Genomic DNA, 6,000 nt, shown 5'->3' on the forward strand with positions numbered 1-6,000 from the left:
TGTAACCATGATCGTTTATAGTCTGGTTAATTCAGTTTAGTGAGAATTACCATAAACGCGGATGGCAAACAAAACAAACAAACAATAAAAAAGACCTGAGTGACGTCAACTTTGAACTATCTATAATTTGAGAAAAGCAGTTCACCACAACCATTAAGGTCGTGGGCTCGGCGTCTCTCCAGGTTTTTATACTGTGAGACGGACAACAACAGTTAACCAGTAGATTTTTGACCAATCAAAACATGAAATTTGTGACACACCCTCACACGTGGTCGGACAAACATGGTTGTTTATAAACAGTAACGTCAATGGAATCGACCCCTCTCTGATTATTGCTATTGTTTTTATACCGCCAAACGGGTGACTAGTTATCACATGATTTTCTTGATCAGATTATAAACGTTTAGTTTTACACATAATTTTCTATGTTGGTTCTATAGATCAAGCGGTAGAACAGTGAGTATTTTACTTAAGCACAAACCATCGATAGTAAAACATGTATAGATAGAATGCGCTTGGCCAAGGAGTTCACAACATTGCCATCCGGAAGTATAACGGACCAACACACAAACTCTGTGTAACCATGAACTTTTATAGTCTTGTTAATACAGTTTAGTGAGAACAACTCACAAACGCGGATGGCAAAAACAATAACAAAGGCCCGAGTGACGTCATCTGCATACTATCTATAGTTTGCTGTGTCTACCAATCACTGCCATTGTTTACATTATGACGAGTGTCCGAGAGGCGTGGTTATCTACCTGTCTATTGTTTGTACCCATAGAAATATCGTAACTTACCATCCACCAGATCTAACGGACCCACCTACCCAATCACCGCTAAATGGACGAAGCGACGTGCACTTATTTGCAGGTCTGATAACTCAATTCCTTATGGGCTCATTGCTGTCATGGAAAGCTCAAATAGGACGCAAAATATTGTCCAATATAACAATATTAAACTAGGCCCTTAAGTGGGCTCGGATGTCAGACCTGTATATGTGTACACGTCGGGAAACAATGAATATTATATCGACTTCATATTGGATCAATTTGGTCCATTTGCGAGTGCTCTCCCTACTGAGCTATCGAGACCAGTTTTTGAGAACGATAAACTTTTTAATAATATCAAACCGTAAAATGTGGAATTATTTAAATTTTAGACACTTCAGTTATGTACATACAGCTTTTTAATTTGAAACGGATAGGGAAACTGTTCTTCAAATCACGCCGTCACTCTGTGCACCATTGACTGATACCCATATCAATGTGGCCACCTTGGTGAAACCTCGTACAAGTACAAGCAGCAACGTTCAGAAACCTGGCTTCTCGATGTTTTGGAACAAAACACAAGGGGTAATTTTCATACATTTAATTTTGTCTTGATATGACTTAATTAACCGATCCATGACTTGTTTTGAGCCTAGGGGGTTGCGTTGCGATAGATTATAAAGTGGTCTAGTGGTATGGCACTTGCTTTCGGATCGGAAGGTCCTGGGTTCGAGGAAGATTACACTGACTGCCTGTTGAGAAAAGGGTCAAATTCAAAGCACGTGTCCTTGTCTATCGTTGTCTGGAAAACAGTGTCCCTCCCTACCTCACATAACTCCTAAAGAAATATTATTCGACAACCTGACCTTTATGTTCCTCCGATGACACTACCTGTTTGGCTATCCCACGCATTCGTAGAAAGGCGTTTTCTCATTTTGGTCCGTCTGTAGAGCATCCGAGAATCCAAATCATTTTCTCTTTTCAGGAAAACCTTGAAAACATTTATTTTTTGATGTCATGAATTTTCTATATTGTCTTGTGTTGATGTAATCTAAAGCGCCCAGAGCCTCATTGTTGAGGATAGCGTGCGCTCTATAAGAGTCTTTTATTGTTATAATCACTTTAAAAATTACCAATTTATTTTTAAATACAATAATTTAATGCTTTAAACTACTTTATATCCTAGATCTAGCCAAAAAAAAAATTGTTTTAAAAAATACGCTTCAATAGTCATGTCGTCACTTCCCTCGTAATGACGCATGGTAACTTAGTAACTGGCTCTAAACTATCGGAACAATGGCGGACGCCCTTATGAAATATTTCTCCGACGAGCATAAAAGTGTATCCAGAGGAGAAAAACATTATAAATATGATCATGTTTTGACTTTTATACATTCTGATCACAAGACATGAATAAAAGTTCTAGCCAGCATGAAAAATACAAAGTACCGATTTTTTTTGTTTTAGAACCACGATGGCCGCTGTTGCTGGGCGACGTGACATCAGACTCCATCATCAGAATCCAATTTAGGAACAATTTCGTAGTATTGACAGGTCTGGAAGAGTGAATCTAGATAGAACGAAGATGACGTCATTCTGATCTTTGTTATTATTGTTTGCCATCCACGTTTATGAGTACTTCTCACTAAACTGTATTAAACCAGAGTATAAAATTCATGTTTAAAACATAGCTTTGTGTGTTGGTCCGTTATACTTCCGGATGGCAATGTTGTGAGCTTCTTAGCAAAGCGTGTATTATCTATAAAATAAAATGATGGGGAGAATGCAGAATTTGTAGATTGTCTTTTGTAAAATTGTAGTAATGGGCATGATCTATATTGCATTTCTATGTGCTCTAGGTCATTGGTCACATTGCAAAGTGTGCTCAAAATGACCCACATAGTGAGAAGTGTTCACAGTTTGAGAAATATCCAACGTCACAATTGTGACCCTCCGCCTCGAAACGGTATTAAGTCGGATTATTCAATTTTGGGTTTTTGGTACCCAATCATAGCTTATATTAGGCTTAAAATTTTGATACCAAATTTATAACATTCTGATTATTCATTGCCCAACTATGACCGTTTGAAGTAGGGAGAGTGTAAATACCAAGTTTTGAGAAAATCGACTTTGAGTTGAGGCACCGTTTTCACACATAATCAAATCAATGGGAAAAGATAACTCCTCAGATACGGGCATTGAAAATTTGGCGAGAATAGTAAAATTTGCAGAGACGCCAATTTTCAATTTGACTCACAGGAATTTCAGACACCACTCGGAGGAATTTCAATGCCGAAAGAGGAATTTCCGCACACACAAAAAGGGAATTGGGGTGATATTTGGTATTGTGTTTACATATTGTCTAGATCTAAATAGATAACTGATTAGAAATATTTTCTGATATATGAACACATGGCCAAATACAACCCCAAAGTTTCCTTATTTCAAGTGAAGAACAGCTCCAAAACATAATGATAGTAGTGAGGATGATGTTGTGTTGGTGGTTGTAGTAGTAGTAGTAGTAGTAGTAGTAGTAGTAGTGTAGTAGTAGTAGTAGTAGTAGTAGTAGTAGTAGTAGTAGTAGTCGTAGTAGTAGTAGTAGTAGTAGTAGTAGTAGTAGTTGTTGTTGTTGTTGTTGTAGTAGTAGTAGTAGTAGTAGTAGTAGTAGTAGTAGTAGTAGTAGTAGTAGTAGTAGTAGTAGTAGTAGTAGTAGTAGTAGTGATGATGATGATGTCATAACGGCTTTTGTAGTAGTAGTAGTGGTAGTGATGATGATGTGGTGGTGGTGGTGGTGGTGACTGTGGTTGTAGTAGTGGCAGTGGTTGTAGTAGTAGTGATGATGTGGTGTGGGTGGTTGTAGTAGTAGTGATGATGTAGTGGTAGTGGTTGTAATAGTAATTACGATGTGGTGGTGGTGGTTGTAGTAGTAGTAGTGATAGTGATGATGATGTGGTGGTGGTTGTAGTAGTAGTGATAATGATGTGGTGGTGGTGGTTGAAGTAGTAGTGGCAGTGATGATGCGGTGGTGGTGGTTGGTGATTGTAGTAGTAGTGGTTGTGATGAAGATGCGGTGGTGGTGGTTGTAGTGTGTGTGGTATGTGTGTGTGTGTGTGTGTGTGTGTTTGAGAGAGAGAGAGAGAGAGAGAGAGAGAGAGAGAGAGAGAGAGAGAGTGTGTGTGTGCTAAAAGTGCATCAAGTGATAAGTAGAGCAACACGAACTTTAAAAACCAACGAGGCTAAAGTTTGATGTCAAAGTATTTGTTATTAGCTATTATTGGCAAGTGCAGCCTTGGAAATGGTGGCTCTCTGAGAGAAAGTCAACTCTTGTTTTGAATATTTCACTGATAGTTGCTTTTTTAAACTTTAAATTTATATAACTTATCGTCAATACTTATGTTGAATTATTATGTTTTCATGTAGAAAAATGATTGTAGTTTATGAAACAACCAAAATCTGAAATTTGATCATTTTGACCATTTCCACTTTAAAACCGGTTTTCTTCGTTTTCCAAATCCCGACTTAATACCGCTTCGAGGCGTAGGGTCACAGTTGGTCATTTTGCTCAACATGACTCATGGGTATATTTACAACTTTCATAAACAAAACAGCGCGTTTACATTTATTGAGAAATGTCCAATCGTTGTACAGCAACAAATCATGTGATCGTTGACTAGGTTGGACAAAAACATGAATATAGATCGCTCATTGGTATTTCATTGTTTGCGAATCCCGTGTATGAAAGGTCCCAGACAAAGCAAGAAAGAAAAATACAAGAAAAAAACACCATCCCCAAGAATCTGTCGACCTCGAACTGGAGATCGAACATCAGACCTTCTGATTAATGGTCAGATGTGCTACCATTACACCACAGAAGATCCGGATAATTGGGATAATAATTTTAATATTTTATATTCCTTAATTTCTTAATTTGGTGTTTTCTGGAACGTTCCTGCTCACTTCATTTCTTGTTATTATTATTATCAACATAAGTGCCTGCTCCACCCACTTTTCTGAATTGTATATATTATCTTCTTACACTCAGTACCTGATCTCGAATTTGTCACTTTAAAGACTTGAATGAAAAGTATTCCGTTGTTTTGTGCTTCAAAGTACAGATAAAGACACTTGATAATAAAGTGTGTCAAATGCTTTTTATACCTAGATAGATAAACCAACGTGTCCTTTTTTCTACCGTTCTTCCAGGTAATGGAATATACGTACGCACCTAGATAAATAATATAAACCGGATGTGATGTTGTGCAAGATGTACACTTGTCTGCTTAAAACAAAAAACAAATGAGTTCTTTAAAACAATATGTACAAATAAGCACACGATTACAAGATCCGTTACCGCACTATATCGGACAAAAAAGCTATTTTATAATTTAGTGGTAAACGTTTTACTTGTATAAGAAACTAATTACGTCACGCTCTTTGTTATTGTTATTCAGCAGCATTAAGATTAACTCTATCAATCAGACTAACTTCGGCTACACACAGTTTGTTTGTGTGTATTAGATGATGTGATGATTGTGAGATGATAATATAATAATGAAAATAATAAGCCTTTCCATATACTCTTTTGAGACTGTGTCAAAATGTTTTTTTATGGCATTCGTCATCAAAATACACCAATGCTTGTAATCATCTTCTTTTTCTCTTCTTCTTCTTCTTCTTCTTCTTCTTCTTCTTCTTTTCTTCTTCTTCTTCTTCTTCTTCTTCTTCTTCTTCTTCTTCTCTTCTTCGTCTTCTTCTTCTTCTTCTTCTTCTTCTCTTCTTCTTCTTCTTCTTCTCTCTTCTTCTTCTTCTTCTTCTTCTTCTTCTTCTTCTTCTTCTTCTTCTTCTTCTTCTTCTTCTTCTTCTTCTTCTTCTTCTTCTTCTTCTTCTTCTTCTTCTTCTTCTTCAAGTACCAAGTCTGTGCCAGACATCGGTGATCATGGTACGCCATTCATCTCTCAGATAACCTCAGAAAACAAATAATTACTCTTCTCTTTCTTTGTCACCCAGCTGTTCAAACTATTCAAATATGTTTTTCTTGGTCTATCTTTACTATTTTTACCTTCTATCTTTCCTGTGAGAGCAAGATGTTCAATACATTTATGTCGATTTACGTGCCCTAAAATTTGCATTTGTCTTTTCCTTATTGTACGAATTAGTAACCTTTTAGTTTCAGCTTGCTCTAATACTTCTTCATTAGTTTTCTTCTCTGTCCATGAGATTCTTAACATCC

At 36.9% G+C, this 6,000-nt stretch overlaps 1 protein-coding gene across 1 annotated transcript in view; it reads right to left on the reverse strand.

Moving 5' to 3' along the window:
- Nucleotides 1-4,975, reverse strand: part of LOC144971359 (Y+L amino acid transporter 2-like) — a 62,062-nt gene extending 57,087 nt beyond the window's left edge. The window contains exon 1 of the mRNA XM_078912145.1: nt 4,816-4,975. The gene's annotated coding sequence lies outside the window, so the exon portion shown is untranslated. The remainder of the gene's footprint in view (nt 1-4,815) is intronic.
- Between the last annotated feature and the right edge of the window lie 1,025 nt (nt 4,976-6,000).

The sequence above is a fragment of the Berghia stephanieae genome, chromosome 4 (genome assembly GCF_034508935.2).
Source record: "Berghia stephanieae isolate SIO BIC M18660-M18661 chromosome 4, UCSD_Bste_1.3, whole genome shotgun sequence".
NCBI lineage: Eukaryota > Metazoa > Mollusca > Gastropoda > Nudibranchia > Aeolidiidae > Berghia > Berghia stephanieae.